Consider the following 19,499-nt stretch of genomic DNA (forward strand, 5'->3'; position numbering starts at 1 on the left):
CCTAACAAGAGAAAGTAACTGAAACTCAAAGAGGGGGAAAATGAATTTTCTACAAGGATTCCATGAATATCAGAAGAAATGAAGCAAGAGAAAAATGAAATACAAAAGTCTGGCAGAAAGCATTAAGACTTTTCCTCAAGTTCATTTTCCTTTGTTTAGTTGTTCAGGTTGATTTATTTTTTAAATCTTCTGAAATTCTCAATGTGCCTCATGAAATGTGATGGATGATTTATTTATTTTGACTTTCTAAGGAAAGTAGTTTACTTTGTTGTCTATTCTGTGTTCATCAGTTTCAAGCTGGAAGAAACCTTATAAGGCCATCTAGTCCAACCCTCATTTTGTAGACATGCAAATGGAGTCACAGAGAAGTTGTTATTTGTGCAATGTTACAAAAGTCATAAGTGACAGAATCAGCATTTGTGCCCAGGACTTATGATCCTAATTTCAGCATTCTTCACTACACCAGTGTTTTTGCCCAAATTATGGCCCAGATGAGCGACTATAAATTAGTTGTGAATTTGGATCAGATAAAGAGGAAGATATCCATATGTCTATAGATCTAAATATAAGAGAAATGTGCCGAAGATAAGAATGTGGATGTGAGGACCCTGGGTTCTCTAAAAGTTAAGCCAAAAGTTCATAAGGTCTGGCAGGTTCTCCCATGGCAGAAATAGTACACCAGCCTACCTAAGAACAGGGAGTCTCACCATCTGTAGGCACCTATTTGGAATTCTTTCGCCATGCCAGCTTATGAAACAAATAAAAATACAAAATGACCCTCTGTCCTCTATGATGCTGCCTCCTTTACCTGCCTCCATATCTGCAGTTAGTAGCAAAAAATATGGCAGTGGATGCTAAGTGAATGCTAACATAGTTTTTAGAACATCTATAAACTTCAGCTTGACTGATGGTATTCTAAATGTGAGTTTTTTGTCCAATGATGATAATAATAATAATAACTATTTATATATCACCTGATGTGCTAGGCACTTTACTGATATAGTCTCATTTGATCCTCCCAACACCTGGAAGGTAGGTGTTATTCCACATTTTACAGTTGAAGAATCTGAGGCAAAAATGTTAAGTGACTTGCCCAAGGGCAACAAAAATCAAAATTTCGTGGTCATTTGGTGAACTTGTATTGCAGTGCTTGTGATAAGTATTTGCAAAATACTACCACAAAAATCATTGAAGTTAACACCTATTAAGAAAAAAAGGTAGAGAAATTCTACAAATAGCTGGATAAAACCTCCCAACTGTAATCGACAGATAAGTTGATATTCAGCGATTTCAATGCAAAGAGGAAGATAGATGAGAATGGGTTAGAAATAAATGAGAGAGACCAAAGTCTTGCAGACCACATGGAGGCCTCACACTTCTATATCATAAATATATTTCAGCTTCCTTTTGTGTATTGTCTTTCCCTATAAGATTGTAAGCTCCATGAGGGCTGGGACTTTTTTTTCTTAATTGTATCGCCATCACATTTAGCCCAGAGCTTGGCACATAGCTGGTGCTTTAAAATGTTGCTCATATTTTATCTCTGTAGGTATTGGATATAATGAGCATTGAATATCACCAAAAACCGAAATTGATTGTATTTTAACATGCAGGAAATGACTTATTAATTTTGCAGGAGTCAGCTATCCATGTGTAGTCTATCAACTCTTTAGTGCAAAGATCAAAATTGGTACAAAACTAGAAGAATAAAAATGAGGGAAAGATATGACATGCAATTGAAATGACTAAATCCTGACTTAAACAAGTTATTGACAGTGAAAAATGGGTAACAGATACCAAGTGAAGGAATTTAAACTTCATTTTTTAAGCAATGGGGAGCTATTAAAGGTTTCTGAGCATGGGTTGATATGACAAGGGCAGGGCTATAGTATAACCAGATTAATAGATTAGTGGTATGCAAAAGACTGGAGAGGAGGCAACTGGAGCCAGAAAGACAACAGACTGGAGAATTCTAGAAGAGAAAATGAAGGAAACAGGATGACTGCTTGAGGGAGCAGAAGGATGAAGAGTGTGACAGAATGGAGAGTGTGTTTGACTTTGAGTCAGGAACACCTGGGTTCACGTCCTTTCTCTGATACTTCCTAACCATTGGACTATGGGTTATCCACATAACCCTTCTGAGTTTCCTTATCTGTAAAGTGGGTATAGAATCTACCTTATAGGGTTGTTATGAGGATTGACTGAAACAATGCATGGAAACTGCTCTGGAAAATTTAAAGCACTATACAAATGTCATTTCAATATGATATAATACAATTGACAATAAAAATGTCATAAAGCCTGACTGTCATTTAAAAGACAGCATCGGGGTGGCTAGGTGGTACAGTGAATAGAGCACTGGCCCTGGAGTCAGGAGGACCTGAGTACAAATCAGGCCTCAGACACTTGACACAAAAACTAGCCGTGTGACCTTGGGCAAGTTGCTTAACCCCAATTGCCCTCCAAAAAGTCAAAAAAAAAAAAAAGACAGCATGGCATAGTGTAGACCTTTCTATGGTAAGGCAGATCTGGTTTCAAGTCTGACTTTGGACATATACTAGCTGTGGGACCATAGGCAAGTCACTTGATCTCTAAGTAATCTGAAATGATAAATTCTACAGTATTCACTGACCTGAATCAGTGAAGGGAGCTTCTATACTTGAAGCTCCATATACCAAAGAAATCACAAGTCTGGACCAAAAATACCATTCCCCTCCCTCACCCTTACCCCACCAAAGCAAAATAAAATTCTTTTTAATGATACAGAACAGCAACTTATCTGTCACTTGTAGACTTAAAGACTTGCCTAGAGGCACTGGAGAGTTAAGTACTGCACTTGAGGTCCTGCAGCTGGCATGTGACTTGAACCCTGGTATTCCAAAGGGTCAGCCCAATATCCACCATACACCATCTCTCTCAGTGTAGCATTATATATACTTTGTACAGTCACATGCACATTTATTCATCAATCAATGCAATGCCTATATTAATGATGTACATGTAATCACTGCACATCTATGCCAATTTCAAAGAGCCTGGAATAGAATTGTACATATTTAAAGTTGATTGTTTAAGTTGATGGTGGTGGTTATTTTTGCTCTTACCATAGGAATGATTTGTTTATGCCAAAGCACACAGACCTTGATGCTGTGAAAAATAGGATCCACTCTTTTTTTAAATCAAATACTTTATTAACTTCCAGTTTACATCATTCATTTCTGCAAGATTTTGAGTTACAAATTTTCTCCCCATTTTCCCCCTACCCACCACCCCAAAATAGCGATCCCACTGGATGTCCACTCCTCCAATCTGCTCTCTCTCATATCTTCTCCCATACCCCCTCAGACTTTCCAGTAGGGCATGGTGGATCTCTATGCCCCAATGCCTGTATATCTTATTTCCCAGTTACATGTAAAATAATATTAATAACAGTATATATATATATATACATATATATATATATATACTTTTAAACATTTGATTTTAAAGCTTTGAATTCCAGATTCATTCCCTTTCTCCCTTGTCACCCACCCTTACTGGGAAGATAAGCAATTCAATATAGGTTGTACATGTGTAGCTATGCAAAACATTTCCACAGTGGATATATTGTAAAAGACTGACTATATTTCCCTCCCTCCTATTCCACCTCCCACTTGTTCTATTCTCTACTTTGATCCTGTCCCTTTTCAAGAGTGGGTGCTTCCAACTTCCCTCCCTGCCAGCTTGCCCTCCCTTCCATCATCCCCCCTCTCATCCCCTTCCCCCCTACTGTCCTTTAGGGTGAGATACCCTATTTAGTGTGTATGTCATTCCCTCCCTAAGCCAAATTCAATGAGAATAAGGTTGATCCATGCCCTTTTGTCTTCCTGTTCTACCCCTCCATTGTGATCATTTTCCCTTGCCTCTTCTATATGAGATAGTTTATCTTATTCTGTCTCTCCCCATCTCCTCTCATTTTTTTTCTTTTTTCTTTCTTTCTTTTTTTTTAAGCAATAGGGGTTAAGTAACTTGCTCAGGGTTATACGGCCAGTTATTTCTGGGTGTGGTGCTGAGTATTTGAGCTCGGATTTGATCCAGGTCATCCTGATACTGGAGCCAGTGCTCTTACTCGCTGAGCCACCTGGCTGCCCCTGATCTCCTCTCATTATATTCCTCTCTCACCTCTTAATTTCACCTTTTAAGTATCATCCCTTCCTATTGGTCCTGTGCCCTCTACCTATGTATGCCTGTACACATATATACACATATACCCTGCTATATAGACATATATATATGTGTATATATATATTTCTATTCCCTTCAACTATTCTCATACTGAGAAAAGTTTCATAAGTTACCATTATCGTTTTTCCATGTAGGGATGTAAATAGTTCAACTTATGATTTCTTTTCCCTGTTTACCTTCTCATGCTTCTCTTGCTTTTTGTATCTGAATGTCACATTTTCTATTCAACTCTGTTTTTTTCATCAAGAATGCTTGAAAGTCCTCTATTCCACTGAATGACCATATTTTTCCCTGAAGCATGATACTCAGTTTTGCTGGGTAGGTGATTCTTGGTTTTAATCCCAGCTGCTTTGGCCTCCAGAATATCTTATTTCAAGCCCTTTGATCCCTCACTGTAGAAGCTGCCAGATCCTGTGTTATCCTGATTGTGTTTCCACAATATTCAAATTGTTTCTTCCTGGCTACTTATAATATTCTCTCATTGAACTGGGAACTCCAGATCCTGGTTATAATATTCCTAGGAGTTTTCTTTTGGGGATCTTTTTCAGGAAGTGATCAGTGGATTCTTTCAACCTCTATTTTGCCCTCTGGTTCTAAAACATCAATTTTCCTTGAGAATTTCTTGAAGGATGATTTCTAGGTTCTTTTTTTGATCATGGCTTTCAGGTAGTCTAATAATTTTTAAATTATCTCTCCTGGATCTATTTTCCAAGTCAGTGGTTTTCCCAATGAGATATTTCATATTGCTTTCTATTTTTTCATTTGTTTGGATCTGTTTAATAGTATTTTGATTTTTCATAAAGTCACTAGCTTTTATTTGCTCCAATCTAATTCTGAAGGAATGATTCTCTTCAGGGAGCTTTTGAGATTCTTTTTACATCTGGCAAATTTGGCTTTTTAAGGCATTCTTCTCCTCATTACCTTTTTGAGCCTCTTTTGCCATTTGAGGTAGTCTATTTTTTAAGGTGTTATTTTCTTCAGTCAGGTTGTTGACTCTCATTTCATAATTTTCTTGCATCATTCTCATTTCCCAATTTTTCCTCTACTTCTCTTATTTGGTTTTCAAAATCCTTCTTAAAGTCCTCTATGACCTGTAATCAGCTTGTATTTTCCTTTGAAGCTTTTGGTGCAGGAATTCTGACTTCACTGTCTTCCTCCTGTTCCATGCTTTGATCCTTTTTGTCCCCAAAATAGGAGTGTAAAGTTGGGTTGCTCTGTTTACTTAGCTTCCTTCCTTTGCCTTCTCATGTTGCCACTCAATTACTTGACTTTTGGGCTTTTTGCCACAGTAGGACTCTGTCACCAGACAGGGGAGCTTCGTCCCAAATGCTGGGGTTTTCTCAGCTGCCAAAGGTATTAGTTGGGTGCCCTCTCTGAAGCCTCCACATGCTCTGGGAAGCTGGTTGCACACTCCAGGCCCTCCACCCTCTCACTTTGTCCTTAGCATCTATGGGTTGATAATTCTGGAAACTGCCACAGCTGCTGGTGATCTGAAGTTCCTCCAGCTGGGCCTGCCTTGAGGCTAAAACCTCTGGCTTGAGCAAGGCTGGGGTTGGCTCCCAGAGCCATGCGCTGGCCGCTACCCTGCTGGCCTGTCCTCAGCAAGAGGTTAGCTTCTCTGTGTCATTTTGTGGGTTCTGTAGCTCCAAAGTTTGTTCAGAGTCACCTTTTACATGAATTGGAGGATGTGGGAGTCAGAGCCCTGAGGAAATCTTGTTTCTACTCTGACATTTTAACTCTGCCCTAGGATCTACTCTTGATAATAAACTTGTATAGGTTGTAGTTTCCAGGGACCCTATTGTGGTTAAAAGTGGCCATTGCCTGTGTATGCTTTGGATAATAGGCATATTACTGGGAAGCTATGTGTCCATAAAATATAAGTTGTATTCATTTCCTATGAATGAAAAGAAACTCGATCTTTATAGGGATGCTCTGTGAATTTTTATGTGGGGTGAATAATCCTTTTTATCCTTCACCAGACTAGAGAGTTTTGCAGTCTGGCTTCCAACTTCATCATTTAACTGAAACTGCTCTCTCCAAAATTACCAATGACCTGTTAATTGACAAATCTAATGACCTTTTCCTCAATCCTCATCTTTCTTGATTTGTATGTAGGGTTTGACTCTGTTGATTACTTTCTTTTTAAAAAAGATTTATTAATTTACTTATTTTTAGTTTTCAACATTAACTTCCATAAATTTTAAATTTTCTCCACCTCCCTCCCCAAGATGGCATGCAATCTGATATGGGTTCTACATTCCTATTTAACACATTTTCACATTAATAATGATCCATAATAGAATTATAATGAATAGGAAAGACCATGAGAAAGAAAAAACAAAACAAAAAAGAAAACAGTCTGCTTTGCTCTTCATTCCAACTCCATAGTTCTTTCTCTGAATGTGGATGGCATTTACCATTATGAGTCCTTTGGAATTGTTTTAGGTCCTCGCATTGCTGAGAAGGGCAAGTCTATCAAAATCAGTCATCATGCACTGTGGCTGTTTCTGTGAACAATGTCCTCTTGGTTCTGCTCACTTTACTCAGCATCAGTTCATATAAATCTTTCCAGGATTTTCTGAAGTCTGCCTGTTCATTATTTCTTATAGCACAATAGTATTCCATTACATTCATATACTACAACTTGTTCAGTCATTCCTCAGTTGATGGGCATCCCCTCAATTTCCAGTTCTTGACCACCACAAAAAGAGCTGCTATAAATATTTTTGTACACGTGGGTCCTTTTCCCATTTTTATGATCTCTTTGGGATACAGCCCTAGAAGGGGTATTGCTGGGTCAAAGGATATGCACATTTTTATAGCCCTGTTGATTACTTTCTTCTCCCTGATATTCTCTTTCATTTAGGTTTTAGAGACCCCACTCTCTTCTGCTTCCCCATCCTATGTGACTGGTCCTTTTCAGTATCCTTTGCTGGTTCTTTATCCAAATCATGCCCAGTAGCCATGGGTGCCCCACAAGGCTCTTTATCCTGGGTCTTCTCTTCTATATATATACTATATCACTTGGTGATCTCAGCAACTCCCATAGATTCAAATTATCATCTCTATGCTAATGATTCTTAAATATCCTCCTTATCCAGTTCCAACCTCTTTGCTGACCTCCAGCCTCACATCTCCATCTGCCTATGAGACATCTCAAACTGGATATCCTGTGTGCATCTTAAACTTAATATGTCCAAAACAGAACTCATAATCCCCTTCTCCTAATGGCTTCTCCTTTCTATACCTCCCTATTAGTTTCAGCGCCACCACCATCCTCTAGTCCCCCAGACTAATAATGTAGGTGTCCTCAACTCTTCACTATTGCTCATTCTCCATATCCAATCTGGTGCCAAGGCTTGTCAATTTTACCTTTGTAACATCTTTCACATGCCCACTTCTCTTCTCTGGTCTTACCACCACCCTAGTACAGGCCCACATCTCTTCACCCAAAACCTATCGCAATTACCTGCTGGTTGGTCTCCCTGACTCAAGTTTCTCCCCACTCCAGTCCATTCTACATGCAGCTGTCAGTGATCTTTCCTTTTTTTCTTTTTCTTTTTTGCTGTTTGGAGGGTGAAGGGCAATTGGAGTTAAGTGACTTGCCCAAGGCCACACAGCTAGTAAGTGTTAAGTGTCTGAGGCTGGATTTGAACTCAGGTTCTCCTGACTCCAGGGTCGGTGCTGTACTCACTGTGCCACCAGCCGCCTCTTTGCCAGTGATTTTTCTAAAGCACAGGTCTGACCCTTTATTCAATAAACATTAAGGGCTGCCTATCAAGTCCCAAGATCAAACATAAAATCCTGTAGTATTTTAAATCCTTCATGACCTGACTTCCCCACTACCTTTCCAGTCTCACCCCTTCCACCTTCCTATTCTTTGAGATAGTGACACTGGCCTCCTCCTTTGCTCCTTGTATGAGACACTCCATCTCTTGATTGCAAGCATTTTCACTGACTGTCCTCCATGCCTGGAATGCTGTCCCTCCTTATCTCTGCCTCCTAGATTTCCTGGCTTCCTTCAAGTCACAACTAAAATCTCATGCTCTGCAGTAACCCTTTCCTAGTCCCACTTAATGTTAGTGCCTTCCTTTTGTTGAATACAATGTGTTTTTTCTTTTTTGGTTAATCATATATATAGTTTGTACATATTTGCTTGCATATTGTCTCCCTCATTAGATTATGAGCTCCTTGATGACAGAGATAGTCTTTTGACTTTCCTTGTATCTTCAGTGCTTAGTATAGTGTCTGGCACAGGGTAGGAACTAGCAAATTTTTTTGTCTGACTTTGCCCAGTTTTTTTGCTTTCTGCAACTCTGAATTTTCCTATATGAGCTCTTCTTAAATCAGGGTATGCATGCATATATATATATATATACATACATACATATATATACACACACACAGAGTGTGTATTTAGGTAATATTTCTATGTCATTGATGAGGCAAAATACTTATCAAAAGTACAGGATTAGGAGTCTACATAAAGCTCTGGAGATGCAGAGCAGCTACTGAGTGTCCTTTTCATCTACTCTCTCATAGTCTCATGACCTGTGAACATAAAAAAGTCATGACTGAGGGGAAAGACTCAAAGGAATTTGGGACATTTTCAGAGAATGTTATTGGTACTGTGTTAATTGGATTGATTGTTTGATTCCTATGGATTTCAAGAGGTTTGTTAATCATCTTTCTTCCAACACTGAGAATGTTTCACTGACTTCAGTCGGATTCCCTTAGAGATGCTTCTCATTATCCTTTGCCCCTTCATCACTTTGCCTTTAAGAAAACCTCTCCAAGACTGCAATGGATCCCATTCCCTTCTGAGTCTGCATCTCTGCCAATTGAAATCCTCCCCTTTCTTCAAGGACTAACTTAAGTCCTAATTCCACCAAGAAGCCTTCCCTGAGTTCCTTCCCTCCCTTAGGGCCAAGCTGAGAATAATAGCTCCCTCTTAGCTGACTTTTGGTTGGTTGGTTGGGATGTAGTTCTGTAAGGTTGTACTATTGGATATTCTATGCTGTTATTAATAGGCTTGTGATCAACCCATTTATATCAAATTCCCCTCAAATAATGACAATCCTTTTCTCTTACAAACACACGCACATATGTGTACACACACACAATGGGAGGCAGTGTGATGGAAAGAAGGTAGTATGGGGGCAGTTAGGTGGTACAGTGAATAGAGCACTGACCCTGGAGTCAGGAGGACGCAAGTTCAAATCCCCACTCAGGCACTTCACTCTTACTAGCTGTATGATCTTGGGCAAGTCACTTAACACCAATTGCCCTGCCTTCCCCTCACCAAAAAGGAGAAGAAGAAGAAGATGATAATGTGGTCTGGCAGAAGGAGCATTGGATCTAGATCCCAAAGACTTGGTATTATATCCCAGATCTAACATTAACTGACCGTATGTTTTCAGCCTCATTTCCTCTATCTTTAAAATGAGGAGGTATTATACTAGATGGCGCATAAAGTCTTACCCAGACCTAAAATCTTATGCCCACAGGCACAGTCTACTGGTAAAGAAGTCAATTATTTTGAGACAATATGGCATGGTAGAAAGAGTGTGGGATTTGGAGTATGAGAAGATAGGTGTGAATCTCAGCTTTGTGATTTGTCATACTACTATGGGCCTTATTTTTCCCATCTGTAAAATGGGTGTATGTGTGTATGAGGATGCACTGGGGGGTTGAACTAGCTGATCCCCAAGGTCTGCTCCAGCTCTATATCCCATGCTGTTTTGGACCTCATCATTGCGCTTTGTGCGATCTAATTTGTCAGAGTTATTTATGTAATATCTTCTCTATTCCCATAGAAGCACACAGTAAACATTGATGGGAAACCTACAGGTCATCTAGTCCAAGCTTCTGATCTTACACATGAGGGCAGTGAGGCCCATAGAGAAGTGAATTGTCCAAGGTCATGCAGACAGTGTAAGGTAAAACTATCACACTGGTATCCAGCTCATGGCTCCAAAATCAGTGTTCTTTCTCTTCTAATGATATCACTCCCCTTACTAGATTGTAAGCTCTTTGAAGACAGGTTTTCTCCCATTTCATCTTTGTGTCCCCAGCACCTAATAACAGTCCTTTTACATATTAGGCATTTAATATGATATTGGTGCATGTATAGGCCTCATTATCCCATTCCCTACTCCTCAGATCTGTCTGACATAAATTTTGTGTGTATGATAATTGGTGTTATGTATCAGGTTATACATACATACATATATGGCTTATGAATCTATCTATACTATCTCTATATCTTGCTATAGGAGAAATCTCTCCTCTTTGAATTCATGTGGTAGGTTATTGCTGCCGAAATAAATCTATCACAATGCAGAAATTATAGAAATAAAAATATCTAAGTTTTTATTATGTTATAGAAAAATAACCTTGAATCAAGATTAGGATTCTAACAAGGCTTCTTCTAGACAAAATTTCATCAGAGAGAGAGAATGAATTCTTTTACATATTGTGATCTCATAATCTTAGTTAAAAGAAGGCAGATTCATAATCTCATACTTCCTTTATGTCATTAAAGTTGAACAAACAGTTAAACAGAATCATAATCTTATATATACCTCTAAGGAAACAAATCTAGTTATACCTTATCAGTAAATTAAGTCAAGTTATAGATTAAACTATATTTATAGAGTTCACAATGGAAGGGGAGATTTACATGACTATAGAGTCAGGATAAATCCTTTCCTCAAACCAAGCCAAATTACTTGGGAAACCTTGACTTCCCTTTTAACTTCATTTCTAAAGACTGTTTCAGGTCTTAAGTAAGTTGTCACATCCCATGAGACAGATTTCAGTCACCTCAATAACCTCCCAACTAGCAGAAACAACTCTGACCTTCCCCCCACCAATAAAGAAAAATTAACAAATGAAATCGAAGATGAAAATTTATTATCACAATATACACTTATTTCAAAGACATTACAGAATTATAATGTCAGAGCTAAAAGAAACCTTAGATACTATTTTAGCCCCCCTATTTAACAGATAAGGAGACCGAGACTCTGAAAAAGATTAATTGACTTGCCTTAGATCCAAGATTAATTAGGGGCAGAACTGGAATTTGAATTCAGTTGGACAAATTCACAGCTATACCAGCAATAGAGTAAAGGTGTGCCTACCTCACCACCCCACCTCCAATTTTGACATTGACTATTTAAGACTTTTATTATCTTTCACAGTTTGGTGGCTTTGAGGTAAAACCTTAGATATGCTATTAATGTCTATTTCTCTTATTATTAATGACTTGAAGTTTTCTGTAGGGATCATTGCCCATGTGGTATGTCCTGAAGGGTCCCTGGAAGACCCAGTGTTCTTAAATATCTCCTTATATGGCTTTCTACAGTGCTTAAGAATTATTCCTTTGGAGTAAGGCCTTGATTTGCCTTGCCCCATAGTGAAATGCAGCTCTCCCATAAGAGATTGTACATTCAGTTATTATCAGTCATTTGTACCTCAAAGAAGATGACTTTATGAGATTGTTTTGTGCAGTACAACCCAGGTGAGAAGGAACTGGATGTTAATTCAGAACTTTTTGGCAAATGGAAAGATGGAGGGAAGAGTCCCCAACATTAAGGGGAATTGTAATATAGTGAACTGGGAGTCATCAAGATTCCCATTTCAGATCCTGGACCTGCCACTAAACTGTGTGACTTTGAGAAAACCAATTCTTTTCTCTGGACCTCAGTTTTCTTTTCTGTAAAAATACTATGTGGATTAGATGATTTGTTATGTTACTTCTATCTCTAACCCTCTAATGTGGTATTATCCAATCAGATCAGGATTGGATACTATGTAAGTACAGTGGAATCAGTCCAATATAAATTTAGTCAAATAGGGGAAAATAGACATTGGTGCTGGAGGAAGAACATATCACTGTACAGGTTACTTACTCATCCAAAACCCCATCAGTGGCTTACCTTTGCCTATGCGATAAAAGACGAATTTCTTATCTTTCTATATAAGACCCTCTACAAACTGACTCCTACATATCTTTCTTAGATATGGCAGTGGGTAGAGGATAAGACTTGGAGTCAGGAAGGCCTGAGTTTGAACCTTGTCTTGCCCTGACCCCCCTCCTCCAGTTGTGTGATCCTGGACAAGTTCCTCCATTTCTCTGTGTCTTGATTCTTGAATCTTGTCTTGCCCTGACCCCCCTCCTCCGGTTGTGTGACCCTGGACAAATTCCTCCATTTCTCTGTGTCTTGATTCCCTCATCTGTAAAATGTAGATAATGATAGCACCTACCTCATAGGCTTATAAAGATCAAATGATTTAACATGTATAAATCTATATAAATGCTTACTATTCCTTATTCCCTTTCACAAATTCTACTGAAATAGGGTACCCTGGTGAGATTTCAATAAATGTTAGAAGGCTAGAGGAGCTAAAAGACAGACTGAAATATGATGGATATGGCTCAGAAAGGGTTTGAGTCTTTAATTGCTTGACTGAGTATGAAGAATCCAGTGATAAAATTAATTTGTAGTTTTGTGCCTTTATCTTCATAAGCTGGCAAGTGGTCATCCTAAGTAAGACAGGTAAATCACCTAGAGAACTAGTCTTCAGTCTGGAAATTGTCAAACAAGAGAGGTTTGACCTCTCCTACCTCCTGCCTAGAAGAGAACAATTTTCAGAGCTGAGACTCAGTGAGTGAAGGAGAAGAGGCTTCTGCCAATCCTAGGCTAAGGGTTTTGCCCTGGATTAAAGAGAAGAGTAGCACTCCAGTTAAAAAGAGTGTTGTTACACTTCAATTAAAGAGAGCACCATGCCACCCATCTGAGCTGCTCATCAGAGGTGAAGCCCAGAGATTAAACAGACTGAGCCCTATGAAGAGCTTCTTGACTGACTGACCTACCTGGCTCAATGGTAATAGTCAAGTAGCCTGCCCAGATCCACAGCAGCTGTCCAGAGGCAGAGAGGTTTGTCTAGTCCTGCTTGATAGCAACTTTCTGGTGGCCAAGGGACCTGCCCATCCAAGCCCTGAAGCTGGCATATTCAGAGGCTGAATAACTTGTCTGATCTATTCCAGATGTGAACCTACAGTGAGCAAGCCCAGCAGAGTCATCCATCCAGTGCAGTCAGGCCATGCTATGCTGTAGGAAGAGTGAGCCCAACTGAGCAGAAGAGAGACTTATCTACCCCCAATACTACAACCTGCATCAAACTTCATGAGGATACTCTGGGGAAAGAAAAAACATCAAGACCCTATAGTTCTAGAATTGTGCATTGCTTTAACCATGCCAGGTATGTTTCCTATAGTTGTGCCTTATCACCACTGAAATTTAAGTCTATACCTACTCTTTCTTCCATAGAATCTTGTATATACTTTTGAGAGAGTGAACCTATGGATTTCAGGAAATGCTTTGCAACTTACTCTTCTTGTTATACCATTTAAATAAATGCCTTTGCTACAGACTTAAAATATCTACTGCCTGATTATTAAAGGAAAGCACACTAGTGTGGGTTCATGAACTGATATTAGGAGAATAGCCAATATATGGGATTATTACTAGAATGCTGTTAATTCTCTGAGGAACCAATCTTCCAATGCCAGTGCAAGTTGAGAGAGGGGTGTTACACTATGAACTTGTTAAACTGGATTACTACTCTGAACTAAAAATTCCATTTTCCATTTCTGCTTCTTTGTATGTCATCCCCTTATGCCTGGAATATATGTCCTCCCCCTCTTAGGAACTTTGTCTTCTTTTAAGACACAGTAAAATGATATCTCAAGGTTGCTTTGATTTGTATTTCTCTAATCAATAATGATTTAGAGCATTTTTTAATATGACTGTAAATTGCTTCCTCTTGTAAGAAGTCTTTCCTGATCTCTTCCAGTGTTAGTTCCTTTTCCTTACATGTATAGCCTCCAGCAGACTAAATTACTTGAGGGTAGGTAATAATTTATTTTCTTCTTTGTAGAGCAGTGGTGTCAAACTGAAATAAAAATAGGGACCATATAAGGACCCTTGTGGGTTCATATTGACTTGGTTTTAAAATGCAAAATTACCTATGTATTATTATATTGTATTTTAATTTTTTTGTTAAATACTTCCCAATTACATTTTAATATAGTTTAACTGTGTTTGACATTTCTGGTGTAGCAGAGAACTTTCAGTGAAGAAAGCCTTGTACCAATGCAAATCATCAACTGTTCTGTAATTTAGGCTTTGGAAGAGTTGCCTGGGGCACTGAGAAAGTAACTTTCTCAAGTTCACACACAGCCAGTGTGTGTCTGACCCAGCTCAGAGACCCACCCTTTATCCCTTAGGTTTTTCATTCACCTTACATGTAGTAAGTACTTATGCTGATAGTAGCTGAAAGTTTGAGCTATAAGCCTGGCGATATAGAACCATGAAAAAGACTGTTCTAAGGAAGTTGGTATTTTTTAAATGTTATAACTTTTTTTACTTAAATACTAAAACTTAAATACACAATAAGAAAATAATAAGTCTAAGAAATTGTTGAGGATGATTTTGATGGAACAGTATTATGCTATAAGAAATGACAAGCAGGATGCTCTCAGAAAAACCTGGACTTACATGAACTGATGTGAAGTGAAATATACAAAACCAGGAGAACACTGTACACAGTAATAGCAACATTGTACAGTGATCAACTATGATAGATTTGGCTTTTCTCAGCAATACAATGATCCAAGACAATTCCAAAAGACTCCTGAAGGAAAATGCTAATCAAATCCAGAGAAAGAATTATGGAGTCTGAATGCAGAAAGAAGCATATTATTTTTACTTTTTTTGTCTTTTGTTTTTTCTTTCTCGTGGCTTTTCCCCTTTGTTCTGATTCTTCTTTCACAATATGACTAATATGGAAATGTATTTAACATGATTGTACATGTATTGCCTATATCAGATTGCTTGCTGTCTTGGGGAGGAGGAAGGGAAGGGAGAAAGGGAGAAAAGTTTGGAATTCAAAATCTTACAAAATGAATGTTGAAAACTATCTTAAAATGTAATTGAAAAGAATACTATTAAGAAAAATTTTTTAAAAATGTTAAAATTGTTTTTACATGTAATTGGGGAAAGCAAAATTTTAAACTTCAAAAAGTTTAATGTATATAAAAGACTGTTCTAGGGAAAGAGCTATTTGAAGGTTGTTGCTACAAGCACAAGAGATAAAATCTTTGTCATGCTATTTTCTAAGACTTGAATGCTATTCCCCTCCTTTACTAAAGCCCTAGCCCTCCTTTAAAGGCCAGCTTAAATGTCACCTCTTTCATGAAGCCTTTCCTGATTGTCTCCAGGCATTAGAGATATTCCCTCTTGGTCCATTATTCTGTAATACTCTGAAAATAAAATTTAGATCTGAAAGGGACCTTAGAGATCATTGAGTCCAACTTCTTCATTTCTGCTTAGCAAAAAACTGAATGCCAAAAAAGATGACGGACTTGAAAGTCTTGGTGAATTTTACATTATTTATTCTTCTTTTTTTTTTTAAGCAATTGGGGTTAAGTAACTTGCTCAAGGTTACACAGCCAGTTATTTCTGGGTGTGGTGCTGAGTATCTGAGCCCAGATTTGATCCCCATGTCATCTCGACACTGGAGCTGGTGCTCTTACTCGCTGAGCCACCTGGCTGGCCCTAAGAAATTGGGGTTAAGTAACTTGCTCAAGATTACACGGCCAGGTGTTTCTGTGTGGGTGCTAAGTGTTTGAGCCTGAGATTCGATCCTCAGGTCATCCTGACACTGGAGCCAGTGCTCTTATTAGCTGTGCTACCTGACCACCCCTACATTATTACCAGTTGGTACAACTGGTATAACAACCAGTTGGTTGGATAGCTGAACAAAAAAAAAAATCCTCCAAGTGATTTTATTTTTTCATATGGCAAAAAGTTTTTCTTAGAAAATAATAAGGCGATATTGGACAAGCACTGCAGGTCTGTTATGCTTATCATATAACATTGTCTATTACCATTCCCTTTCTATTTAGCTATGAGTTGGAAGATGAAGCTATGTCTGATAGAAAGCTTGCATCTCCTCATTAAGTAGTATAGCATTCTTCATGCTGCAGGAAGTGAATGAATGTACAGAATGAATAAATCAGGAAGTTACTTGGGTTTCTCAATTTGTGAATGAGAAATGAGAAGACTCTACCTTTAGAAGGTTCTTCCCATAGGAGGGAACATATTTTTAGGTTCTAACTAAAACTTGTAATATTCACCCATACTGGAATTTCTCTTCTTGGGTAACTTGGGTCATGGCTTAGGTTTTCTTTTCTTTTTTTAAATATTTAGTATTTTATTTTCCCTCCAATGACATGTAGAAACAATCTTTAACATTTGTTTTTAAAATTTTGAGCTCCAAATTCTCTCCCTTCCTCCCTACCCCCCTCATTGATAAAGCAAGCAATTTGATATAGGTTACACATGTGAAGTTATACAAAACATATTTCCATATTAGTCATGTTGTAAAAAGAAAACAGACCAAAAAAAAAAACCCAAATCCAAGAAAAATAAAATAAAAAACGTATGCTTCATTCTGTATTCAGACTCGATCAGTTCTTTCTCTGGGGATGGGTAGTATTTTTCATCATAAATCCTTTAGAGTTGTTTTAGATCGTTGTATTGCTGAGAATACTGCTTAGTTTTTCTGATTGAGTTGAACACATTCTTGGTACCAAGGATTTAGATCCCCAAAGTTGGTAAAGTAAGAAAATATCCACCAGATGGGGCTAGAACACTTCTCTTTTTATGTGGGGGTGGGAGGGAAAGAGACTTGAAACTGATTTCCAACTGAATTGAATCATCATCACCTCTTCGGTCTGCCTGATTGTCATGGAAAAATGCAGCAGATAGGTCAAATGACCACAGTTAGCCATCCTCCCACCTCTTCTGGCACTCTCCTAAACCTACCTGTCATGTTTACCACAGACTCCAGTTTTACCCCTCTATTTCCGCAGTCCATCACTTTGGCTTCACATATGCTAGAGTCTTGACCTTGTAGGTGACCAGTACAATTATACACTGTTTTTCTAACTCAAATTCCATGGTCCTATCGATTCTGAACTCAGATTAGCCCCATCTTCTTACGTGCCGTCTCTGCTTAAGTTCTGAAGACACTGAACAAAGGTTGCTAGAGGAAGTCACACCCCCCCAGTATAGACTGGGTCCACCACATATTCACATTCTCTTATCTCACCTGGGACCTCACTGCAAAACTTTAATTGCTTCTTGACTGACTTTTATCCTGCTCTCTTCAGTAGCTATTCCAACCTTTCTCTTCTCTATTTCTGCCCCTGATGTCTTTTCTACCCTCTTTCTCAACAGATGCTCTTGTCTTCTATCTACTTTACTGAGCAAATAGAGATTATCTACCATATTATCTACATCAGATTATCTACCTCTTCTCACCTGCTCCATACCTCCATACTCCCTCTTCCCCTATATATTTATTTATCCTTTCTTCCTTTACTTTTTTCTCTGAGGAAGTGGTGGCCTTTCTTTTTGCCAAGTCCAAACTTCTTTATCTATTACTTCCAACCTATTCCCTTCTATCTCCTCTAGAAACTTTTCCCAATTGGTCATTTCTCCCCACTTTCTCTATTAAATTATCTCTATCCATTGCCTCTTTCCCTGCTTCCTATAAGCATATTTGGGCCAACTCCACTCTTCAAAAACCTTCATTAGATGCTGCCATACTCTCAAGCTAACATTCTATCTCTATTCCCTTTTACTGATAGACACCTAAAAGGAACTGGTTATAGTCATTGTCTCTCCTTTCTCATCACTCATTTCCTTCTCAGTTCCTAGTAATACATACTGAAACCAATCTAGAAAGAAAGGTATTGTTTGTTCTTCATTCTCTAAGATGACCACTACTTCAGGACTCGATGCCAAGACTTGCAAATGAATTGGATTTAAGGAAGGGAGGGCTGTGCAAAGTCACCAGCTTCACTTTCTCCTCCAGAGCCATCTGGGTCCAGTGGTGAGATATAAATCACAATGACTGGAGATGGATGGCCCCACATGAAAGGTTAAAAAGAGATAAGAGGCCACTAATGACTTCATATTAAATGCAAAGGCCTTTTTCTCGGTCCTCAACCTTTCTGATGAGAAACTATTTTAGGTTGGCAAGAGACTAATTGACAGCACCCAGATGAGCAAACATATGCCCAATTTCACCAACCTGTGTATGATTTTCAATTATGCTTACCTTTGAGGTTTAGACAGACCACAGTGAAATCCTTCTCTCTCAGCATGGAAACAGCATCATATACACAGTTATATATACTTTGTTCCACTTTAATTCAGTGATACCCACAAGGATCCATAGCTGCCCAATCCTAGTAGAAGGGATCCATGCACTGAGCAGGAGTTTATATTAGATGACATCCCTTCTGACTCATTAGTTCTACAATTTCTAGTTCTGTTTTGAGGAGAATATAGGAGACAGGGGAGAATAGCCATGGGAGTTTCATGGTTGATTTACAGGGTGAGAAGATGGAGTCCCCTCTTCACTGATCAAGTGGGGGAATTGTTTAAATGATCTAGCAGGATAGAGATAAGGGTATGCCAGGCACACAGTGCTTCTTTGAAGAGGTTTGAAAGGCATGAGTTGATATGACTTTGAAAAGTGATCTTGAAATGACTGAAAGAAATGGACTTGGATGTATCTGGAATCTTGCAATGAGGTAGTCCTGTGCCCCTGGTAAAAAGTTTTAGAGCAGAAGTGTCCCCTACTCTCCAGTGAGGCTAAACAGGATTAAGATGTAATCAGGAAATATTTAACAAAAAAATTTTTTTTTTTGCTTTTTGGAGGAGGGAAGGTAGGGCAGTTGGGGTTAAGTGACTTGCCCACATGGCTAGTTTTTTTTGTATTGAGTGTCTGAGGCCAGATTTGAACTCAGGTCCTCCTGACTCCAGGGCCAGTGCTCTATTCACTGCGCCACCTAGCTACCCCTATTTAACAAAAATTTAAAAATACAATAGAGCACAGATAATGTTAACATGTGGTTTTCTAAGTCCATATACAGCCAGTACAGATCCTTATATAAAGTTTAGTGGCCCCATTTCTATCTGAGTTTGACACCAGTGCTTTAGAGCTCAGGTTAGAGCTCAGAAATTGTTTCATATGGAAATGGAAAACCCTGATAGCCAATACAATGTCAAACCTAACTTAGTTTTCTAACCTATAAGATTTCTATTCCTCACCATTAAAAAGGATTATACCGTGTTTCCCCGATAATAAGGCACTGTCTTATTAATTTTTTGGACAGAAAAACACCAGAG

The sequence above is a fragment of the Petaurus breviceps genome, unplaced genomic scaffold (assembly GCF_028583685.1).
Source record: "Petaurus breviceps papuanus isolate PSGF00001 unplaced genomic scaffold, PetGlider_PUasm1.0 37, whole genome shotgun sequence".
Lineage (NCBI taxonomy): Eukaryota > Metazoa > Chordata > Mammalia > Diprotodontia > Petauridae > Petaurus > Petaurus breviceps.